General features: G+C 40.8%; 1 long non-coding RNA gene and 1 pseudogene across 2 annotated transcripts in view; both read left to right on the top strand.

The window, feature by feature from the left end:
- The window catches only part of LOC137223409 (uncharacterized), a 46,757-nt gene that overhangs the window by 8,557 nt on the left and 12,912 nt on the right, over positions 1–25,288 (top strand). The gene's annotated exons all lie outside the window — the stretch shown is intronic.
- Positions 2,469–5,982, top strand: LOC137223408 (14-3-3 protein zeta/delta pseudogene; annotated as a pseudogene).

Genomic DNA, 25,288 nt, shown 5'->3' with positions numbered 1-25,288 from the left:
ATATTAACCCTTTTTCTGACATGTGTTCAAATATCTCCTCCTCTTCTGTGTTCATTCACCTTTTGACTTTTTTAAGGCATCCTTTAATTTAATTTGTATGTGCTCAAATCTATTGGTCTTTCCCGTCATGGCTTTTGGGCTTCTTGAAATTGACAGGTTTTGGGCATCTCCCTTTATTAAGGATTGGACCAGCCAGCCAGGACTGTCCTTGGAGGCTGCTTGATGGGCTTTGATGACTTTTCTCAGATTCTTATACCTTTGCTGCTACCTCGCAATCTCCTTCTGAGGGATCTGTTTTCTTGAGATTTGTTATTACATTCAAGCAAAGCCTTTCTGGCCTGGGAATCATTTGTCACTTATAAAAATGCGTTTGCATATCTTTGCTCTGATTCACTGTGTGCTCATTTTGTTTCTTCTACTTTTAAGAAGCAATTACCATGGGGTCTTCTATTTTATGTATTGAGTTTGGGGCCATCTTTAGCCTCTGAGTTCTTAAGCTTTTTAGAGGCAGTTTAGAGGGAAGATGTGCCCTTGATATAAGACGTATGGATGGTGAAGATAAATTGGTAATGGGGAAGTTGTGGGCTTGAGAGTGAGTTTGATTCTGTTTTTGATTACAGCTGTATAATCCCGGGGAGGTTGTTATAAGTCTCAGGGCCCTTTTTCATAAAATGGAAGTGATAATAATACTGCTTTGAGGCCACTTTTTGACATAGGATAGGCCTCCAACAGTTTACTTAGATATTTCTTCCTTTTTGGTCACATTTCAAGAATATTTTAATGAGGTCAGGTCTTCACAAATTACCTTGGTATCCCTTTTGGTGAAACAAACTCTTTTCATTTGCTGTCAGCTTGTAAAAGAAGGATAAAAGTTCTTGGCCTTAAAGACTGACACTCTTTACAGCTCTCTGGAATGAGCTGCCCATATTTCATTATTGAAGAGAGAAACATTTAACTCTAAGTGGAAATTAAATTTGAGGCCATTTTACACAAACCATGGCTTAGGGCCAAGGCTATAAGACAGAGCATGTGTGGGTTGGGGGTAGACACTAGGGAGGAGTCTGGCCTGCATTTTGGTGGATTTCAAAATGTGTACCAGAATTTGTTCCAAGTCGTCATTAATGGGCTCATAGAAAAGAAAGTTAGAGGGAATCTAGATTTATCACCCGGGCCTCTTCCCCTGCCCTCAAGCTGATGATCATGAAACCACTTAGCGAAGGCAGTTGGTTGAATTGCTCAACTGATAGTATTCCTGAATGATAACTAATTTTAGAGGATTTGGGGCTGAGTACTGATTCTGAGAAGCTAAAAAGGAGAAATGGGTCTCAGGAGAGCTTATGCTTCATCCTGTGTAATGATCTTTGTTCTTTGTCTCCCACCTCCACATTTGAGGCAGCATTGACCTGCTCTTTCATCAAGATCCAATAGACAAAGGGAAGGAGGCCTAAACCAGTTCCTAGCTTAAAAGGCTTGCTGTCCTTCAAGCTCAGGCCTTGAAGGATTCAGACTTTATGCAGGTACTCAAATCAACTAACATAGTTGAGCGCTATGTGTAAGACACTGTGTAGGATGGTGAGTGTGTATGTTTGAGAGAGGCAGAGAGACAGGGGTTGGAGAGGGAGAAGGAGGTGTATAAGGCAGGTTTCTTGCCCTCAAGTAGCAGAGGTTGCTAGTAACTCGAATGCTTAAGAGGTCAGGCATATTAGGTTAGTTAAGTGACTTTGCATGTGTAAGAGAAACAAGAGAGTAAGCATGATAGTTGACAACAGATACTTGTGTCACTGACCATAGGATGTGGTGTGGGCTATATTAAACTGGAGTGTGCATCCCTATTGAACAGGAACAGCCCATGCAAGGATCTAGCACAGTGGTTCTCAAAGTATGGTCTCTTGACTAGCAGCATCAAAATCACCTGAAACTTGTTAGAAATGCTGTTTGTTCGGTCCTATCCCAGACCTAAGGAATCAGAAACTCTGAGGACGGGGTCTTGCAGCTTATGTTTTAATGATCTCTTGCTGTGATTCTTATGCTCCCTAAAGTTTGTGTTGCTTTGTGGGAATTTGGGCCCAGTGTTGCTAGATCTTTTGGTTTTTCAAGAGAAGCTAGAAAACTAAATTTTTTATGGGAATTTCGTGATTTTAAAATATATATATATATATTTAAATATATTAGAGCATATATCTAATTTTTGTGGGGGAGGGAGCAGATGTACCCTTTGTAGGCCAAACAGCAGGCCAAGGAAAGCACATCTTTGGACCTTGGGGTCTCCATGCCTCCAGTTTCAACTACAATAGAGTAGTCACATATTTGACAACAGAATAATTGAAAATACTGTTGGGCTAGAGGAATGACTCTCAGTGTGTGTTTGTGGGGGTTTGGTGGGGTGCAGCAGGACATTGGAGTCTGGCAAGAGAAGGCTTTTTTTTTTTTTTTTTTGCGGTACGTGGGCCTCTCACTGTTGTGGCCTCTCCCGTTGCGGAGCACAGGCTCCGGACGCACAGGCTTAGCGGCCATGGCTCACGGGCCCAGCCGCTCCGCGGCACGTGGGATCTTCCCGGACCAGGGCACGAACCCGTGTCCCCTGCATCGGCAGGCGGACTGTCAACCACTGTGCCACCAGGGAAGCCCCAGGAGGAGGCTTTTAAGAGCTGCACAGATTCTGATACTTTCCCAGTCCAGGTGCTTCCCCACTTCCTACCATGGTGAAAGTCCTAATATTGTCAGCCACTCTTCCTCTTGCAAGTCCAGAGCATCCCTTGGATATGCAGCAAAGGAGGAAAGAAGCCATGTCACAGGTCTAGAGCACCGTGGTTTATAAACTGCTTTCACATCTGTCCTTTCATCAGATCCTTACAACCCTGTGTAATAGGTGTGATGGTTATTGTCTCCATTTAAAGCAGCTAAACTAGGCTGAGAGAGGTCAAGTGATTTGTTGAAGGTCACGTAATTTGTAAGGGGAAAACATGAGACTAGATACCTAATCTTATAATTTTTAAACTAGAGTTTTCCTCCCATATATAGTTTTATGTGTTTATCCATACCGTCACTAATGTTTTCTTTTTTTTTTTTGGCTGCGCTGAGGCATGAGGGGTCTTAGTTCCCCGAACAGGGATCAAACCCACGCCTGCTGCAGTGGCAGCAGAGTCTTAACCACTGGACCACCAGGGAAGTCCCTACCATCACTAATTCTTGAAAGGATCTGATGTGGCTCATTTCACTATGACTGGTGACTAGTTTTTTGCCATTCCCATGACCAGGCCTCAGATGGTCCCCTCCCTGGCTGTGTGCTGCCTGGGACCCCAGATCTTCTTCTGTGGGCTGGGAAAGTATCAGCTTTTAAAAGTCTCCTCCTGTCAGACTCTAATGCCCTGCTGTTCCCCCTACCCCTGCAGACACACACACAGTCATTCCTCTAGTCCAACAGTACTTTCAGTTACTCTGTTGTAACAAAACATTGAATCGCCCAGACCAGTCGTCCCTTTTGGGACCCTTCTCCATCACCAGCTTTCCTCCTGGGCTCTATTTGTGGGGTTCTGGGTCTCCTTGTTCTGGCCTATCTTGTCACCTACTAAGCCTCAGGGGGACACTCTGAGTCCAGAGCTGTCCCCAGTACAGGTGATATGTGACATGCACATCAGTTGTCTGGAACTGGACTAAGCACCGGGACTCATTTTACATAGGCTGCTGAATAGCAATGGCTGTTCTGACATAGGGCAAATTTGGATGATAGACAAAGGACATTATTAGGGGAGGTAGAATTTAGGATTCTTCAAGTATTCTCCCCAACAGTCATGCATCTGGGTAGCACTAACAGAAAAATTTTAGCAGTTTGAAATTTCCGGGGTTTGTTAAATGCCACAGTTGACCCTTCAACAATGGCGGGAGGGGGCTGGTGGAATTGGGGGACCCTCCTGGTGGAATCAAAAGTCTATGTATGGCTGCCTCTCCCGCCCGCTCCTCGGCGCAGCCTCTGCGCCCTGCGCGGTGGCAGCGGCACCCAGCTCTCCCCGACCCGGATGGCGGCACGGCGGGCAGGCCAGGCCTGGGCACCGGGCTGCGAGCCGAGGCGGCCCGGAAGCGCCCGCCAGAACACCCAGTCATGGATAAAAATGAGTGGTGCAGAAGGCCAAAGTGGCCAAGCAGGCTGAGCGAGATGATGACGTGGCAGCCCGCATGAAGTCTGTAACTGAGCAAGAGCTGAATTATCCAATGAGGAGAGGAATCTTCTCTCAGTTGCTTATAAAAATGTTGTAGGAGCCTGTAGGTCACCTTGGAGGGTCGTCTCAAGTACTGAGAAAAAGATGGAAGGTGCTGAGAAAAAACAGCAGATGGCTGGAGAAGACAGAGAAAATTGAGACCGAGCTAAGAGGTATCTGCAATGATGTACTGTCTCATTTGGAAAAGTTCTTGATCCCAGTGCTTCACAAGCAGAGAGCAAAGTCTTCTATTTGAAAATGAAAGGAGGCTACTACCGTTATTTGGCTGAGGTTGTTGCTGGCGACGAGAAGAAAGGGATTGTGGATCAATCACAGCAAGCATACCAAGATGCTTTTGAAATCAGCAAAAAGGAAATGCAACCAACACATCCTATCAGATTGGGTCTGGCCCTTAACTTCTCTGTGTTCTATTATGAGATTCTGAACTCCCCTGAGAAAGCCTGCTCTCTTGCAAAGACAGCATTTGATGAAGCCATTGCTGAACTTGATACATTAAGTGAAGAGTCATACAAAGACAGCACACTAATAATGCAGTTACTGAGAGACACCTTGACATTGTGGACATCGGATACCCAAGGAGACAAAGCTGAAGCAGGAGGAGAGGAAAATTAACCTGCCTTCCAACTTTCGTCTGCCTCGTTCTAAAATTGACACAGTAGACCGTTTGTCATCCATGCTGTCCCACAAATAGTTTTTGTTTATGATTTATGACAGGTTTATGTTACTTCTATTTGAATTTCTATATTTCCCATGTGGTTTTTATGTTTAATATTAGGGGAGTAGAGCCAGTTAACATTTAGGGAGTTATCTGTTTTCATCTTGAGGTGGCCAATATGGGGATGTGGAATTTTTATACAAGTTATAAATGTTTGGCATAGTACTTTCGGTACATTTTGGCTTCAGAAGGGCCAGTGTTAAAACTGCTTCCATGTCTAAGCAAAGAAAACTGACTACATATTGGTTTGTCCTGGTGGGAAATAAAAGGGATAATTGGTTCTAGTCACAGGTGTAGCTGTGGGTACTTTAAGGTTTGGAGCATTTACAAGGCTATAGTAGAAATAGATATCCCATGGATATTACATGTTAAACCATGTGTTATCTGTGGAATACTCAGTCTCAATGTGCACACCGCTGACTACAGCTACTGAAGTGTTCCTTTAGTTGTGACCCAGTTTACTCTGGATAAGGGCGGAAACGGTTCACATTCCGTTACTTGTAAAGTTACCTGCTGTTTTCTTTCATTATTTTTGCTACACTCATTTTATTTGTATTTAAATGTTTTAGGCAACCTAAGAACAAATGTACAAGTAAAGATGCAGTAAAAATGAATTGCTTGATATTCATTACTTCACGTATATCAAGCGCAGCAGTAAAACAAAAAAACCATGTATTTAACATTTTTTAGCTTTTTGTTTTGTTTTTTGTTTTGTTTTTGATACTCGCCTAACATGCATGTGCTGCAAAAATAGTTAACAGGGAAATAACTTGAGATGATGGCCAGCTTTGTTTAATGTCTTATGAGATTTTCATGAACAATCCAAGCATAATTGTTAAGAACACATGTATTAAGTTCATGTAAGTGGAATAAAAGTTTTATGAACGGACTTTTCAAAAAAAAAAAAGAAAAAGTCTATGTATGACTTAAAGTCGGTGCTCCCTATATGTGTCCACTTCCTCTGTATCAGAGGTTCTGGATCTGTGGTTTGAACCAACTGTGGATCGTGTTATACTGCAGTATTTACTACTATTAAAAATCCGTATATAAGTGGGCCCATGCATTTCAAACCTGTGTTCTTCAAGGGTCAACTGTACTCTGAAGAATTCTGGAACGTGCAGGATTGGGTGGACATTGTGGCTTCCTCCCTCCCTTCCTTCCTTCCTCCCTTCCTTCCTCCCTCCCTCCCTTCCTCCCTCCCTCCCTCCCTCCCTTCCTCCCTTCCTCCCTTCCTCCCTTCCTCCCTTCCTCCCTTCCACCCTTCCACCCTCCCTCCCTCCCTCCCTTCCTCCCTCCCTCCCTTCCTCCCTTTCTTTTTGTGGCTGTCTTTGACATAATCTTTTGAAGGGGTTGTTTCCTTCATGTCTGGAAACTGGCCAGGGAGGGATGGTGAGGAGAACTGGTTACTGCTGGGTATCTAGGTACTTACAGCAGGCCTCTGCATGTCAATTGTATGAAAAGCTGTTCAATCTTCTCTTTCTTATCTTCACTCCAAACCATCACTGTGACTGACGCTGTGTGTGTTTGAGAGGGAGAGAGATAGAGACAGAGAGACACAGAGAGTGAGAGACAGAGACAGAGAGACAAAGGGGGAGAGAAAGAGAGAGAGAGAGAGAAATACTTAGTGACCAAGAAAGCACTACAGTGCAGAAATGTCTTGGTACAACCCTGCTGTGAATATTTGTAGAAAGACATGGAACGTTTGGCCAGGACCTTGCTTTGCCCAGGATTGGCTTCAATTACAGTTTTTTATCGGGGGTGGCAGATCACCAGTAGGAAGGGTGTGTTTCAGCCTTATCTTGGATGCTTCCTTACTTTACTTGACTTAATTCAGAAACTAGAGAACAATTTAGTGTGTAGCTTGTACCATTTCCTTTTCATAAAATGAAAGTTTTATTTAAAGTCCTTATAATCATTTCCACTGTTTTTCAGCAGTGAGAATAATCAAATGAGAATTGTAAACACTTTTGAGACCATTTTTACTTGACAAAACAGTTCTCCTAAGCTAGATCTTTCCCTTTCACTGTCTCTGAAACACTTAGGGGCAGGAGAATCAGACTTTTATAGGAAGACTATGAATTCTTGTGCATTGTCACATACTGCTCAAGGCTTTTTCAGTTTAATAATAAATATTTTAAAACCAGAAAGGGACTTATCAATATGCTGGTCTCCAACTTCTTCCAAAAGACATACAGAGCAAAGAATTTCTCAGATTATTTGAAAAATATAACAAGATATTTTAAATTTCCCTCAGTGACCACATAGAATGTCATTTATCTGTCTACTTCAACACAGAGGTGTTGGGTAGCAAGTGAAGGCTGAAGCTAATTTATACAGTTATGTGCCAGACCTGTTCATATATGTTTGTGTATAAATTCATACACACACACACACACACACACACACACACACACACACACATTCACTTAATCCTCGCAATAATGTATGGGTCAGGTACTATTATTATCACTACTTTACACATGTGCAAACTGAGCTACAGTGAGGTTAAGCAACTGTCCCAAGTCACACAGCTAAAAACTGATCACTTGCACCCAGGTGGTCTGTACTGCATGGACCCCCTTGACATGTTATTGCAGGGCTCAGTTGAGGACCAAGATTCCCCAGTGCTGGCACCTGTGCCAGAGGTGGCCCACAGGCCAGTTCTCCTGTGGGACATGGCTGCTATCACTCAGCAATCCCCATCGGCTGCAATAGCTGACACCTACTGAGTCCTTACCACGTGCCAGCTAATGCGGGAAGTGTTTTACCTACATTTCTCACCAGTTCTCCCAACAGCCTTATGAATTAGGAGCAGTTTCACCTCCATTTTACGTAGGAGGAAACTGAGACCTAGAAAAGTTAAGTCACTTGTTCGAGATCAACAGGCAGTAGGGCCAAGATTTATCATTGTGCTATCCTACTCTCCTGCTCAGGAGCCAGGCTCCTAACTTCTTTGTGTTCCTAGGGAGTCTCCACCAGCACACATTTTCTATATGTTATGACTGTTTTGCTAGGAACTTCCTGAAATTAAGGGCTAAGAGTACTTTCAGAAAGAGAAAGCCCAGTGTTACAGGGAATGTGGAAGAGAGGAGGTGACAGGGACTCTTCCCTTCAGGGGGATGTGTGCAAGCACATTACAGTGTGTTCCTGTTGGGGAAGGAGAGCACTGACTATGAAAATGGGAGCTCTCAAAATATTCACTGTGGGCGGTAACATCTTGGCCTTCATCCTTAGTCAACAATTAGCATTTGGTTCCACTTTATTTAATATACAATGTATCCTTCTCTTTTATTCTTTCATTTGGACACTGTTGATGCCTTAAATATTACAGCTGCCTACCTCAGCTGTAAAGCTCTAGCAGAATTACTTGAAAATAGAATCAACTCATCTACAGACATACCTCAGAGATATTTCAGGTTCAGTTCCAGACCACCACAATAAAGTAAATATCTCAGTAAAGCCAGTTACACGAATTTTTTGCTTTTGCAGTATATATACGCAAAAGTTATGTTTACGCTATAGTCTATTAAGTGTGCAATAGTATTATGTCTAAAAATACAATGTACACACCTTAATTAAAAAATACTTTACTGCTGGGACTTCCCTGGTGGCACAGTGGTTAAGAATCCACCTGCCAAAGCAGGGGACATGGGTTCAATCCCTGCTCCGGTAAGACCCCACATGCTGTGGAGCAACTAAGCCCGTGCGCTACACCTGCCGAGCCTGCACTCTAGAGCCCGTGAGCCACAACTACTGAAGCCCGTGTGCTGCAACTACGGAAGCCCAAGCGTTCTAGAGCCTGCATACCACAACTACTGAGCCCATGCGCCACAACTACTGACACCCGTGTGCTGCAACTACTGAAGCCTGCGCACCTAGAGCCTGCACACCGCAACGAAGAGTAGCCCCTGCTCGCTGCAACTAGAGAAAGCCCGTGCACAGCAATGAAGACCCAATGCAGCCAAAAAAAACCCCACAAAACTTTATTGCTAAAAAATGCAACCATCATCCGACAATGCAGGGTTGCCACAAATCTTCAACTTGTGAAAAACGTGGTATCTGCAAAGTAGAATAAAATGAAGCACAATGAAATGAGGTATACCTATATATAAACTATCAATATTATATTATAAAAAAGAATAATTGTAGTAATGCCAATTATTGTAAAATGAAATTATAAATACTAGATTTTACCTGAGAATAATAAATGTTTAATTCTGGCATCTTCCCTAGATACCTCTTATTTCAACATCCTGTAAGCCCTTACTCTCTCTCAGCCTCCCTGGTAGGTGCTGGGGCTATAAAGATAATAAGCCATGGACCTTGTCTTCAAGGAATGTTCAGTCCCTATTGGGACACAACTGATAAAGGGTTTTGAAAACACAAAGGGTGGGATGCAATTCAGAGCAGAGGAGTTGGGGCGCAGATGCTGGCTGGGAAGCGTACTGGAAGAGACAATCCTGGAGTGTCTAGTGTTTCACACTGATGGGGCAGGGTTCGTTGCTGAGCAAGTAGGCTCTGGTGTCAAGGGGATTCAAATCCTGACTCTGCCACTTACTAGCTCTGTGGCCTTGGGCCTTGATCTGGTCTCTAGGCCTTGTTTCCTTAAGTGTAAGACAGGGTGACACTATGAAGTTTACAGGTGGTTATGGGAATCGGGGGATGAAGCACTTAGAATACTTACAGAGTTAGGCTTAGCACAACGTAAGCATTCAGTATATGAGAGCTGTTGTTTTATAATGTGTAACAACATGAAAGCATTTTACATTTTCAAGTTTATGGACTTAGATTCTGCTTATCTCCTCAAATATTAACCACTTATCTAGATTTTCTAGTTTCTAGAATTCTTCTACAGTGCCTCCATTTCTAAAACTACTGCCTACCATACTAAGGCAACTCTAGGGAAATACAGCCAGGGGAGGTGGTATTTGGGCTAAGGTGTGATATCAGTGATAACCTTACCCCAAAATGTCAAGAGTCTCTCATTTAAGACTTGAAGGATGTATTCTGGTCGAGGGTTTGGACAAATCTGACTGACTCTTGGGTAAGGGTAGATTCTAGAATTAAAATAGATCTTGTTCTTTTCTTTTCATTAGGTGTAAAGGTAAAACCCAATAATTATCCTCAAAATAAGGAGAACATCAAACCTCAAACCAAAGTATAAAAAGAGAAATTCCTAATTGTTTCCAACTTAATTCTTTTAGTGAAAATATTAATGAGAAAAGTTGTCATCTAGGATCCCTGCCATTCCTTGGAAAATTAAGTTAAAAAAAAAGTCATCTTGGATTTCAGTACAGATTTCAAATGTCATATTTTTAAACTTTGAAAGAAATGTGTAAGTTCAGTTTTTCCCATTGGCCTGGACTCGAGCACCTGTCTTTTGGACAGATATATCACCATTAACAAATGCTCTGGGAGCTAAGATCCTTTGATAGTCAGCTGTGGTCATTCAAGAAAATCCTCATGAGACATGCCAGACAGGATAGCATGAGCTCAGCCAGGCTGAGAACAGCCTCACTGAGAACCCTCAGGCAGCAGCATCTGTCTCTCTGTCTGCAGAGCAGCAAGGCTGCAAGTCCTCACAGTTTTTCTTTGGGGTCTATATCTTTTCCTTTCTCTGCCATTTCCCTCTCTTGGTCACGATTCTCCCCACTGACACAGGGCTGGTCTCTAGCCCCTCCCTCTGATAACAGTTGTTTCCACCCATTCTCAGCCCCCAGACTATTTTTTCAGAAGCCTGGGATCCTCTTTGTGATAATTCTCCCTGCCCCGCCTTTAGTCACTACTTTCCTTCTCTCTCTATCAAAATGTGAAAGGATCATGAGGTCCAGATCAGGGCAGTGGGTGGGTGGGTGGGGGGGGGTGTTCCATTTGTACATTCTGCCACAGAGCTCTGCTGTCCTTGGGAGAAGGTGCCTGTGACTAACCACAGTGCACTTTCTGGAGGCCCAGGTCCCCCAGGCTGAGGTAGTGAAGATGGCAGCAAAGACCCTGGCCACTGGCACCAGTAAATTCCCACATAGCAGGTCCTGCCCACTTCTCTCTCTTGCATCTTCACCTGCTTAGATTTAACCTCTCCCTTCCTTCTGCCTCAGAGACTTCTGTTGCATATTTTATGTTTTTCAGAATGCCTAGTGCATTCTGATTTATTAAAATAAATAAACATTTAATTCTGTTTTCATACTATATTAAATACTTTGCCTGAAATTGGGATGTGACTCTCAATGCCTCATGTTATTTCTATGTCTGCAAATGAAGTTTTTGACCAAGAAATATGTTGGTAAAGTATAATATCTCCATCAATAGAAGCAGTTAATACTGACTCAGTTGTCATTAAGGAATATTTAAATTTGCTTTTTGACAAAATAGTGATTTATTAATAGTGATTAGAGAATATAAATAGTAACGCATCAACAATTGTTAATTTCTTATTTATCACATCTACATTAAAATAACAATGAGGGAAATAAATATAGAAAGATTTCACTTATAGTTCTCCCACTCCATATAATTACTATTTTTATCCTCTTGTGTTCTCTTCAGGCCTAGGCCATGTGTTTGTGAAGCTGCCAAATGGGGTTCCTATTGCAGTCCTGTGGTAGAGGAATTCTTGTGAAAAACTGTGTTCCATTTGAGGGTTGTTCTTCAAACTATCTCTAGTAGTACCCACATTCTAACTTGCTGTATTAGCCAGCTGTATTCTGTTATATAGAACTCTGGCTGCACCATTATGGTATTGAGATGCATCTTTGTTTTTTTTTTTTTTGGTGGTGGCAGTGGAGCTATGACTTTACCACCAGTACGTGGAAGAATAGTTGCATGACACTAGGGTTTCATTGTATGTTTCATTGTATATATTGAGTTTGTGGGTATTAATAGGCCTTTACACATAAGAGTTGAATTCCCTCTTTATCTTGGATTCCTGTGTACTGTTTACATCATGAAAAGTTCTCAGCTCAAGGTAGGCAGTGGATACGGCCTAAAGTAATAATCTACCTTATCCTCCAAAAGGGACAGCAGCATGTATTCCCAAGCCCAGTGGAGAAACAACTCCCTCTGGCCTCTCCCTTTTCCTAGTTTTCTTTCTGAAATTGTGGATTTCTTATCTTAGTATTTATAAAACTTGCCTGATTATAAAAATCATCTGAAGTGCTGGTGAAAAACACAATTTTCTGGATCCTTTCCAGACCTATTGAATCAGAATTCTGAGGAACTGCTTGGTTTAAACAAGCACCCTGGATAATTTTTACAATCCAGGCAGATTTGAGAAACAACAGTTTATTTGAAGTAAATTCATAGCTGCTGGCTCACACATTTGCTTAGCCCAAGTTTGAAGAGAGATGGACAGTAATTCCATCCTCAGGAGAATAGCAGCTGGGCAGGTCCTGTCCTTATTCTATTCCAAATATGGATGTGGTCATGGCTGTATGAATTGTAGCACAGGAGGTCAGACCAGTGTGGGAAGATCATCTTCCCCACCCACCGTCATCATACAGAAGACTGCCACAGCCTTCACTTTGCCTCAGTGAAGAGGGAGAAATGTACAGATGAGGTTATTTTCTCTGTGTCACTTGCAACTTCAGAATTCCATTTCTCAGTGAAATTATAGTTATGTACATGATGGGATGTGTGTACATTTAGAATTTTTACTTATGCTTTCTTCATGTGGTTATTGGGTCATTTAAAATTCAGTTTATGCACAGAAAAATTGCTCCCTCATTAAGCCCAGTGGAACTAATTTGAAAGATAAGCAGAGCTTATGCAATTCTAGGTCATTGCCCAGATCTGAAGTAGTATTCCCTGAAGTAGGCTTGTCCCAAAGTTGGGAAATATTGGGGCTTTTTGAGTTTGAACTCACTTGCTGGATTCCTCTCCTCACCCTGGGGCATCAGGGCTCTCCTGCTCTCCTCCAGCTGCCCCTTCCTTCTATGGCTGTGCCCCATTCTCCAAAATCACCCTTCCCTCCCTTTTAAGCTCTTCTCCTGAGTCAAAAGATAAAAGAGAACGTGAACAATAAAGTGTAACCCAATAACTCTCATCCTCTAGATTTGGTGATTTCAGCCAGCTGGTAGAAAGGAAGGAATGGATGAAATGAACACATGCCATAGTAGGAATGACTGATTGATGACTTAATGCATTAACAAACTGTCCCACATTGAGAATAGACTGATGGTTGCCAAGGGAGAGGCACATGGGAGAGGGTTGGATTGGGAGTTTGGGATTAGCAGATACAAACTGGTATATATAGAATGGATAAACAACAAGGTTCTGCTGTATAGCACAGGGAACTATATTCAATACCCTGTGATAAGCCTTAATGGAAAAGAATATGAAAAAGAATGTATATTTACATAAAACTGAGTCACTTTGCTGTATAGCAGTAATTAACACAGCATTGTAATTCAACTATACTTCAATAAAAAATAAATTAAAAAAAAAACTGTCCCAAGGACATTGGCATTCTGAGACAATGCGTATTAAACTAAAGGAATAAATCTCAAATACAGGCTATCAGGCAGTTTCAAAGGAGAGTGAGGAAATTTGGGGCAGAGGGATCTTTAAATCACACCACAAGGGCCATAGTTCACTCTGCTACCTGAGGTCAGCCGTTGTTCTTGGAAACATGGTGATATGGTGTTCAGCCAAGAAGGACAGGGAAACATGCTTGGGTCTGGTTAAAGGGCAAGTCCAGACCTTTCTCCCCACCTTCTTGATCTCTCTCATCTCTAGTAGGGCATTGCATGGGTGCACTCTCTGCAGGGTGGGTTGTTACAGGGAGCAGATAGTTCCACAGAGCCCGGAACTATGCAAATCCACACTCAGGTCCTCACATTTTTGATATTTAAGGCTGTTGACTTGTGGACTAAATGATTGTCAGTTAGAGCCCTTTCACGTAGATAGAATCAAGAACCTTTGGCACAGGTGCTTATCACTGTGTGTAAAGGTGAAAAATTGATTGGAAGAAAACGTGGTACTTTATTCTACCTCGTGTCAGTTGAAAGTTTAGTCTCCATGTCTTTCTGTATCACTGAAATAATAAATTCAAATCCAACCAGGCAGGCTTTTTTTCTTCACTAAAGGATTCTGCATTAGGAAATGAAAACATTTGACAGAGTAAATGCAGTGTGAATAATAGAGTAAGCACATTGTATCCCCCTCCCCTAAGCCTAGATACAAAGGTCATTCATCAGGCTGTGTGTTGCAGCATTTTATGCTATCCTTGGGTCCTTAAGTATCATGACTGCTTGGTGATTTTCAGTGATGGGGCAGACCTACAGAGACAAGACTGGATGTGGCTCTATTGAGTTTCATTTTTCACCCCACCCTCACCCATTTAATGCTTTTCATATTAAATAAAAATCTGAAATGTCGGTAACAGCACTTTGATGGGCCTGGTTTCCGTCTACAAGGTGTACTGAATGATACTGAAGAAATTTTTTGGCTCAATACCAATGATTAAGTATTCCAAGAGACCTATTTCCCTGAGTGCCTTTGTATTTAATGTAGTGTTTTGAGTGACTTTGAGTTACAGTAAGTGTTTCAATTACTTATTCTTCAACTGCATTGAAAGAAGCAAGCGTAGATATTTTATTATGAAACAGTGAAGAGTTTATCACTAATGAGTGACAATTCCTGGGTGCCAGGCTCTGTTCTAAGGGTTTTATGTGTGTCATGTGTTATTCTCACAATAACCTCATGAATGGTTGCCATTTTTGCCGCTCTTTTTAGGTGGGGAAACTGAAGCACAGGGATTTTGGATGACTTCAACAAGGTCTACCTTGGCTAGTGGTGCTGCTGGGCTGTGGACCTGGCAGCACGAGTCCACAGTCTTCATGCTTAGCCAGAGAGCCATACTGCCTCTGCAGCAATAGCAATGAAAAAACCTAGAAGAACACACTGAAACCTGGCAGGACAAGTCCCCTCTAGGATTATGAGAAAAGGGCCATAACTTCTGTTTATGTTGATAATGTATTCATGTGTTAATGTACTTGAAACTTGTAAAGTTAAAATTGTCAAAGTCCTAAATCAGATTATTAATTTCCGTAAGTTTGTTGCAACTTTAAAAATTGTCAGTTAGACTTTTAAAGCTGGTAAAGAATTTAGGGATTGTGTTAAAGAGATGATTAAACACAATCCCCTTGTTTTTCAGATAAGGAAGCTGAGGTTATATGACTTGCTTAAGCACATAGAACTAGTTAGTGACAGAGTGGGTCTGCTGATTTGGTGTGCTTTCTATTGCATTTTTTAAAATTTATTTATTTATTTTTGGCTGCGTTGGGTCTTTGTTGCTGTGCGTGGGCTTTCTCTAGTTGTGGCGAGCGGGGGCTACTCTTCGTTGAGGTGCGCAGGCTTCTCATGGCAGTGGCTTCTCTTGTTGTGGAGCACGGGCTCTAGGTGCATGGGCTTCAGTAGTTGTGGTGCGTGGGCTCAGTATTTGTGGCTCATGGGCTCTAGAGCACAGGCTCAGTAGTTGTGGCTCACGGGCTTTGTTGCTCCGCGGCAATGTGGGATCTTCCCAGACTAGGGCTCGAATCCGTGTTCCCTGCATTGGCAGGCAGATTCTTAACCTCTGCGCCACCAGGGAAGTCCCTCTATTGCATTTTTGAGACATATGTTACAGGGAGTAATTTACAGGTCTTAATAGTCTGGGAATTTCATCAAATGTAATGTAACCAATTTCAAAGCCATATAGATCATTTAGATCCTGTGATATAGATCATTTCCATCACTCCTGAACATTCCCTTGTGCTAGGCAACTCTTTGAAAACTTTACCCTTGTTCATTAGTGTGTATTGGTAAGAATCAAGTACTTACATTTTATATGTATCCATACATTTTATATTTCTCAGCAAAGATACACCTTAGTGTGTATGTATGTGCATACTTCCTTAAAGACAGAATAGGGTTTTCACAAAGTCCCATGCTCTTCTTATCCTTTTACAGACCAGATCCTAACTGATGAAATTGCTAATTGGTGTTCCTTGTTTACAATCATCACTGAAGTTGGTCTTTAGCCTGACATAATAATTATCATTACATACAAGATTATTCTTCAGTTGTTTGATGCTCAAGCTCCCCAGACACATTTAGAGTCAAAGTACATGGTTTTTTTGGGGTTTTTTTAAACTCAGCAGTTTCTATATTAAAACCTTGGAAGTTTTGTAAGAATAAGACATATTGACTAAAACCAGTGCATCTGAGCATGGGCAAGTTTGGTCTGCTGTGCTTTGTGTTAACTAGAAAAGCTTTCCAGCCGAGTTGGTGGTAAATCAACACAGCGATAGTCTGTCAACTTGGCTCCTTGAGTATCCTTTTCTTTCTCTTTTTGTTTGCTCTTCAGACTTGGTGAATGGTGTGTGTGTGAGAGAGAGCTGTTGTCTGGCAATGGTACCAGTGTGTTGATGAGTAATTTTCAGAACTGCCTCCATATTCAAAAGTACGGAAAATGTCCTCTGGTATGAGTGGATCTCAATCCATATAAGTTTGACATCTAAAATGGTATAGTCTTCTTTTTGATCTTCTTCTACAGAATTATTCTAAAATCCCTAGGAAATATTCCCAAAGGAAATAATTTTTATAGCTATGTTCATAGCAGTGATACTGTAATTGAGAAAATTGGAGATGACAGAAATGTTCAATAGAAGAATGATTATATCATAGTGAATATATAGTTACTAAAAATGATTGAAATGTAACCAAGTTGATACATGGAAATGTTTAAATAAGACAATATTAAGAGAAATAGAAGATCCTAAAGTTTCAAGTACTATAAATAGTAATTTATACTTTTGTAAAAAGCTTATATCTTTTTTTTTTTTTTTTTTTTTTTTTGTGGTATGCGGGCCTCTCACTGTTGTGGCCTCTCCCGTTGTGGAGCAGAGGCTCCGGACGTGCAAACTCAGTGGCCGTGGCTTACCGGCCCAGCCGCCCCGCGGCATGTGGGATCTTCCCGGACTGGGGCACGAACCCGTGTCCCCTGCATCGGCAGGCGGACTCTCAACCACTGCGCCACCAGGGAAGCCCAAAAAGCTTATATCTTAAAAGAAATTGGTTGTGAAACTTTTATGCATGAAAATAATTTTGACTTTAATGTTTTATAGGGTTTTTAAAAGAGTTTTTATTTTGAAATAATTTCAAACTACAGAAAAGTGCAAGAATGATGCCAAGAACTCCCCTGACCCTATATCCTTTACTTGTAGTCACGAATTTTTAACATTTTGCTACATTTGTTTTATTACTCACTTTCTCTCTTTCTGTATCTATGTACATATTTTTTTCTGAATCATTTGTGGGTAGGTGGCATACATCATCCCCATTTACTCCCTTAATCTTCAGTGCATTTTTCCTAAAAACATGGATGTTCTCTTATGTTCCTACAGTAGAGTTATTAAATTCAGGAAATTTAACATGGATATAATACTTTAAACAATGTACAGTATGCAGTTCAATTGTCCATTGTCCTTTTCTAGCATTTCCCCCCTCCAGTTCAGGATCCAGTCCAAGATCATGTACTGTATTTAGTCATGTTGTCTCTTTAGTTTCCTTTAACCTGGAAGAATTCCTCACCTTTCTTTGTCTTTTATGACATTGACATATTTGAAGAACATGGACCGGTTATTTTATATTATATTCCTCAGTTTGGATTTGTGTGATGTTTCTTCAAGATTAGATTCAGATTTCTTCATGAGGAAATGAGATGTCTGACTAGAAAACTACAAAAGAAATATGTCCTTCTCAGCGTATGGCATTTGGAGTCATGTGATATCTGTCTGCTCCTCTTTGGGCATGTTAATATTGATCATTTGATTAAAGTGTTATATGATTTCTCCACAGTATAGTTGTGATTTTCCCCCTTACAGCTGATAAGCATTCTGAGGGGAGATTTGTCCTACTCTTCCCTCTAGACTTAGCATCTCTCTTGGTTCCTTTATAAAGCCACATTTCCCAAGACTCACATATAGCCTAGGTAAAGAGGAAAGCTTGAGTGATTTTGCTGAGGTTGTATATTTGCCTGTAATACCCCCATTCAAACCTGTCTAGTTTGTACCACAATTTAAGCCTATCTCAAAATGCTATCTACTTCCCTATTTGTAACTAGATTTAATGCCGTCGTCTTTGACCTCCAGGAGCACTTTGTACTTTTCTTGGGGGACATATTAACTTCTACTTTGTGCTTGTAACTAATGGTATACTTCCTTTATCCCAGTTACCAGACAGCAAGTGCCTTGAGGGCATGGACTGTGTCCTAATCTTTCTGCAAATTTTGCTGGGCTCAGAAGAGGCAATCAGTGGGAGACATGTGACCAGTGTTTATTCATGAAATGTGTATTTACTCCTACTACTCACTGCTTCTGATGTGCTAGTTGAATACCCAATTACATATTTCAAAAACTCAATTTCATCCGTTTAACATCTCTACACCTCCTATTTAACATGTTGCTATTTTGCCCCTGAAGGTAGAATGGAAACCCTTCAGTGTCCGTCATTTCTGTATTCTTAGCTCAGGTGTTAAGAAAAGTGTTGTTGAGTGAATGAGTTGCTTCCACACTGTGAGGATTTGTGTTTCATGTTTCCATCTAAATCTCTTATTAGGGCACTGGGCCAGCTTCTCATGGCTTTGACAAGAATGTATGATGAGGTCTGCTCTTCCTCTAGGGTATTCTTCTAACACTCGTTCAGAATAACTCTGTGAGGGAGTGGCATGGACATATATACACTACCAAATGTAAAATAGATAGCTAGTGGGAAGCAGCCACATAGCACAGGGAGATCAGCTCGGTGCTTTGTGACCACCTAGAGGGGTGGGATAGGGAGGGTGGGAGAGAGACGCAAGAGGGAGGAGATATGGGAATATATATATACATACATACATATATATAGCTGATTCACTTTGTTATAAAGCAGACTAACACACCATTGTAAAGCAATTATACTCCAATAAAGATGTTAAAAAAAAAAAAAGAATAACTCCGTATGTGTATAGGCAGGATCCCTACCTCAGGACTCTTCTGTGTATGGCCTTTAGAAACTGAAAGTATAACCTGCCAAAATCACAGGAGTTAGGAGCCAAGGTTATTAATTTGTTCAGATAGTATTAATTTGTTCTGCCAAGACATGTAAGAACAAGCATTAATTTAGTTTGTAAGTTTAATGAATGATTAGAAGAACGAAAATTCTAAGTAGGTCAATCAAGTCTTATGGTACTGATGCTGAGCAGGTCCCTGTGGGGTTCCCAGGCACGGAGGCTTTTTTAATCTCCCATTTCTTGTAGGCAAGACTCCAGCCTCCATGACCTTCCCTGAGTTCCAAAGGGCAGATTCAAGAACAGTTGCTAATCAAGGGAGGAGCAGCCAGGAAACCACCTGAGGCAAGATTAAAGGGACCAGAGAAGGTCCACCTGAGACCTGCACACACTGTAATGTTGTCAGCAGCCCCACCCTTTTGAAACTCTACAGAAGAAAGAAGAATGCAGGACTGTTACTGCCCTGATCCTTATTGCATACCCCTGACCACTGTAAGACCCGCCTATAAGACCTCTCCCTATTCCCCAGGGAGTGGGCACAGTTCTTAAGGCACTAGCCTGCTGTGTTCCCCTCTTCGCCTGGCAAAGATTAATGCCACCCTTTCTTTCTCCTCCAAAACCCTGTCTCCGTATCTCATTTTGGCATCGGGGTACAGGGAGCCAATATTTTGGCAGCAGTACAACTAACTTGCAATTATACTGGGAAAAGTTGTCCAGACAGATGACACTAGACTGCTTGTTACTTTATATAGAAAATGTATAAGATACGTAAAATCCATCTTTTCTAAAGTGTATTTTTTATGTTAAGTTTTTGAAATGGTTGAAGCCATATCTTTCTTCATAGTGAGGCTTTCCTTTAGAATATGAACTGGTCTATTATTTTAAAGATAATTTAAAAATTTTTAATCGTTTTAGATTTACAGAAGAGTTGCACAGATAGTACAGAAACTCCCGTATACACCTCACCCAGTATTGATGCTGAAAGCTCAACTTCTCTGTACACCGGTGCTGAATCATATCTCAGAGACGGAGTTTTGGGTGAAGTAGAAAATGATAGCTTTATTACTTTGCCAGGCACATGGGGACACAGCAGCCTTCTGCCTCGAAAAACTATGTGTCCCCACTTGGAGAAGATAGTGAGAAGTTTTATAGTCATTGTTCAAAGAGGACATGATCAGCTCATGGACATTCTTCTGATGGGTGGTGGTGAGGTAAGTAGGAGTCAACAGCATCAACCTTCAGGTCCAACTGGTCGGGGGTCTGCATGCTTGTGTGCAGCATACCATCGTTAATTGTTAACTTTTCCCACCTGGAGGGGGTTTCAGTATCTGCAAAATAGCTCAAAGATATTGTTGTGTATCTGTTGTTGGGGAAACAGGACCTTGCCCCAGGGCTGCTCTCAACTGTTTGTTTCTCCCTGGTCTGGCATCCCCTCCCTTCCCTAATTAACAACTGCTTGGATCTGCCCATTGGAATTCAGGGAAAGTCATAGGGGCTGAATGAAGGCTGTTTCCCATAATCAAAGAAATGGGGGACACAGAAAGACTTTGTGCCCAGGAGCCCCACAGGGCCCTGCTTGGTATCAGTATCCTCTACTGTTAACATCTCATTTCACTATGTACATTTGTCACAAGTTAGAAATAAACATTGGTACATTATTATTAACTAAGCTTAATACTTCATTCAAATTTCACCAATTTTTTTTCTCTAATGTCCTTTTCTTTGTTCTGGGATCCCACCTAGGATATCACATTATGTTTAGTTAATATGTCTCCCTAGCCTCCTCTGGTCTGTGACAGTTTCTCAGACTTTTCTTGTCTTTGATGGCATTGACAGTTTTAGAAGTGCTAGTCAGGTTTTTTTGTAGAATGTCCCTCAATTTGGATTTCTTCAATATTTTTCTCATGGTTAGACAAGGGTTTTGTGGAAGAAGACCACGGAGGTGTAGTGCCATTCTTTTTACGTCATATCAAGGTTACATACTATCAGCATGACTCATCATGTTGTTAACGTTGCCAAGGTGGTCAGGTTTCTCTACTGCAAAGTTACTTTTTCCTCCTTTTCCATACTCTACTTTTTGGAAGCCAGTCACTATGGCCAACCTACTCTCAAGGGAGTAATGGGGTGGAAAATTAAGTTTCACCTCTTGGAAGGGGGAGTATCATCATGAATTCTTCTGTAAAGATTTGTCTCTTCTTCTTTTTTTCTTTTGGCTGCACCGCACACCATGTGGGATCTTAGTTCCCCAACCAGGGATCGAACCCACACCCCCTGTCTCTTCTTATTTATTAATTCAATCATTTATTTATATCAGTATGAATGCATTAATATTTATTTTATACTTTGGGTTATAATAAAATACTTTGTTATTTATTTTGTTGCTCAAACTGTTCCAGATTTGGCCATTGGGAACTCTTTCAGTTGATTCCTGTGTCTCTTTGATATGTGCCCATCATTTTTGTTTTTTGAGCACTTCCTTGCTTTCTAGTACTAGAAGATGCTCCAGGCTATCTTGTATATTGTCTGCTCCAGCCTTAGAATCGGCCATTTCTCCAAGGAGCCATGGTTCATTTTGTAGGAGAATGGTATTAGAAATAAAGATCTGGTCCATTTTTTGATAATATAATAGTGAATTTTGGAATGGAAAGAAATGTGAAGAGGTAGAGAGCATAGGCTTTGATAACAACTTTGAATGATTTTGAATCATAACTCTGCCGTGAATAGGTTGATCAGCCATCCCAGTTTGCCTGAAACTGAGAGGTTTCCAGGGATGTGGGACTTCCAGTGAGAAAACAAAGATGAGTTGGCCACCCTAGTCATGGAATTGGTTATGTCTCTTGGTTGCAAGGGACAAAAACCCAAATAAAGCTACCTCAGTTAAAAAAGGGAATTCAGTGACTCATTTAACTGGGAAGTCTAAGGATGAATGGATTTCAGGAAGAGCTGAATCTAGGGATCAAATTATGTAATTAGGGCTCCCTCTGACTTCATGTTTCAGCTCCACTTCTCTCTGTGTGTTGGTTCTTTCTTAGACTTTCTGCATGTGGTGGGAAAAGTGTGAGCTTTCTTTAATGGAGATGAACAGCTGTCCTCATCCCCTAGGACAGGGATCAAAACTGAAATGCCTAGAGGGGTGAGGCATCTAGTATAAATGAGTGGAACAGGCTGGGTGGAGAACAATAGGGAGAAGCTCTAGTTATAGAAACTGTGCAGGAATGAAAGTTCACTATTGCCAGATACTTCAATTTTTCAAAAGAAGCCAGAAATGAGAAAACCTGATTTTTAAATGTTGGCAACTAATTCCATTAAATAATGACAACAACAGCACTATTTATATCAAGAAAATATACTTGTGGGGCAAATACTTGTAGGCTACCAGTTTATAACCTCTGCCTTCAGGAGTTCAGGGCCACTTCCTGGCTGCCTGAGGACACACTTGGGCATATACCTGTGGAAGGTGGTTCACTTCGTGTTCTCAGGATACATTTACTACTTTTGAAAATAGACCCCATTTAACTTAACAGTCACTAAATTCATCAAACACTTGCCATGTGCCAGACATTGTGCTAAGCAATTTACACATCTCTTTTAATCCTTAAAATAACCTATGAAAGAGTTACTATTATTTTTATTATTATTATTTGGCTGTGCCGCACAGCTTGTGGGATCTTAGTTCCCTGACCAGGGATGGAACCTGTGCCCTCAGCAGTGAAAGCACAGAGTCCTAACCACTGGACCACTGGGGAATTCCCCAATAGTTACTATTATTACCATCATAGCCTTCCTACAGATGATGAAACTGGGAACAGAGAGGTTGTGTATTTTCCTTGATGTTCACAGATGGAGGTGCCAAGGCAGGATTTAGATCCCTGCTAGATGTGACTCTAGTGCTCAGATTCTTTGCTCCTTTGCTGTATTGTTTCAGATGGCTGCAGAGAAGAGGCATCTTATCCCTCAGGGGCAGAGAAAGTCTGGGATGGAAAGAACCTTGGAGATTACCCAGTGTGTTAACCTCCTTATTTTATAGATGGGGAAATTGAGGCCAAAAACAAGCAGTGACTTTGACAAGGTCTCATAGCCTATCAGTGGCTGATCTGGGATAAGTCTAAAGCCCTTCTGCTGCATCATGTAGCTTCTGGGATTTGCTAACCGCAAGGACTAAGTCCGTGGTGGGTTTTATGAAGCATTCTGAAGCCTTGATAGATTATCCCTGCTATTGCTGTTTCTGAATTGACACATTCTTCATCTCTCCATACATTAGGCTCTTCATAGGGGTGAATATTTTCTTGTCTTTTTAACCGGGAAAGAAGATTAAAACAATTATTTTTCTCTAAGTTGATAATTTAACCTATAAGCTCAGCCATCACTATAATTTGAGTGCAAGGCCAGAGTGAGACGGAGGAGAAATCTCACAGCTATGATAAATATCTGTCTTTTAAGGCCTTTCTGTCAATTCCTAAGAGATATGTCACCAAGAAGCCATGAAAGCTACATTTTGTCTACACAGAAATGATGATAATATTCAGTTTCAAAAATATTAAATTCCAATGTGTGATTTCTTAAAGGTATATACATGTGAATTTAATAGATATTTAAAGACAGGCATTTCTTTTTTTTTAAATTGGAGTATAGTTGATTTACAATGTTGTGTTAGTTTCAGGTGTAAAGCACAGTGATTCAGATGTATGTGTGTATATATATATATATATACATATATATATATATATTCTTTTTCCTTATAGCTTATTACAAAATATTGAGTATAGTTCCCTGTGCTGTACAGAAGGTCCTTGTTGGTTATCTGTTTTCTATATTGGAGTGTATAATACATGTTAATCCCAAACTCCCTCCCCCACCAACTTTCCCCTTTGGTAACCATAAGTTTTCTATGTCTGTGGGTCTATTTCTGTCTTGTATATAAGTCTGTATCTTTTTTATTTTAGATTCCACATATAAGTGATATCATATGATATTTGTTTTTCTCTGTCTGACTTACTTTACTTAGTATGATAATCACCAAGTCCATCCATGTTGCTGCAAATGGCATTATTTCATTCTTTTTTATGGCTAAGCTAGAATTTTGCTAGTTTTTTGTGAGATATAAAAATAAGGCATGATCCCTGTCTTCAAGGAGCTTATTACATAGCAGAAAAGGAAGATATATAAGCCCTTAATTACAATAGAATAAAGTAATAGTCACAAAAATAAAACCATTGAGGAAGTACTGAAAAAAGAACCATCAAATCCAACTCAAAAGATCAGGGAAGACTTCCCAAAAGATCTGAGCCACATTTTAAAGGCTGGTCAGATTTCAGCAGCTATAGTCGGGGATGAAAGCCCTATAGGCAAAAGGAAGCGCATGAGTAAAGACATAAAGGTGAGAAACGTAGGGTGCATTAAAAAAATATTTAGTAACAAGTTTGGTCATATGTGCAAGGCTCTGTTTGCCAGGCTAATGAGTCTGCTTCACTTGGTAAGCATGAGGGATCTATTATAGACTTTTGAACAGGGAAATGGGGTGATTAGGGATTTTTATAGGAAAGTGGACTTTTTGGGATTGAAATGGGAAGAATGAAGGTGAATAGACTACTAAAGAAGCTATTGTGGAGCTTTCAACAAGAGCCAGTACAGGTCTTGTGAGAGACTTGGCAGTGGGAATAGAAAGAACATTGAAGGACATTGTGGAAATCGTTTTTGGACTTGGTAGTAGGATATGGGAAGTAAAAGAATTAAAGATGATTTATTTGGTTTGAAGCTTCAGTAACTGGGAGATGGTAGCATTATTATAGAAATAGGGAAGAGAGGGAGAGGAACTGGTTTGGAATAGAAGATGGGGTAGTTTCAAATTGTTGAGATCGAAGGGCCACCTGGCTATCAAAGGAGATATGTACATTTGCATCTGGAGTTCTGGTGTGAGTATAATTTACAGATTTAGGTCTGGGAGTCATTTACATGGGAAATAGAGAACACATTAGCTGTTTATATTATACTATATGCCTATTATTTTCTTTTTAAATTTTTCTTTTTTTTTAAATTGAAGTTACTCGATTTACAACATTCTGTCAGTTTCAGGTATACAACAAAGTGATTCAGTTACATATATATTTTTTTCCCAGATTATTTTCCATTACAGGTTATTACAGGATATTGAATATTGTTCCTTGTGTTACACAGTAAATCTTCTTTATTATTATTTTGTGTATAGTAGTTTGTATCTGTTAATCCCATACTCCTAATTTATCCTTCTGCATGCCCCTTTGGTAATCATAAAGTTGTTTTCTATGTCTGTAAGTCTGTTTCTATTTTGTATATGATTCATTTGTATTATTTTTA

The sequence above is a fragment of the Pseudorca crassidens genome, chromosome 4 (assembly GCF_039906515.1).
Source record: "Pseudorca crassidens isolate mPseCra1 chromosome 4, mPseCra1.hap1, whole genome shotgun sequence".
NCBI lineage: Eukaryota > Metazoa > Chordata > Mammalia > Artiodactyla > Delphinidae > Pseudorca > Pseudorca crassidens.
The sequence above is the reverse complement of the archived record's forward strand: the minus strand, read 5'-3'. Positions and strand labels throughout refer to the sequence as shown.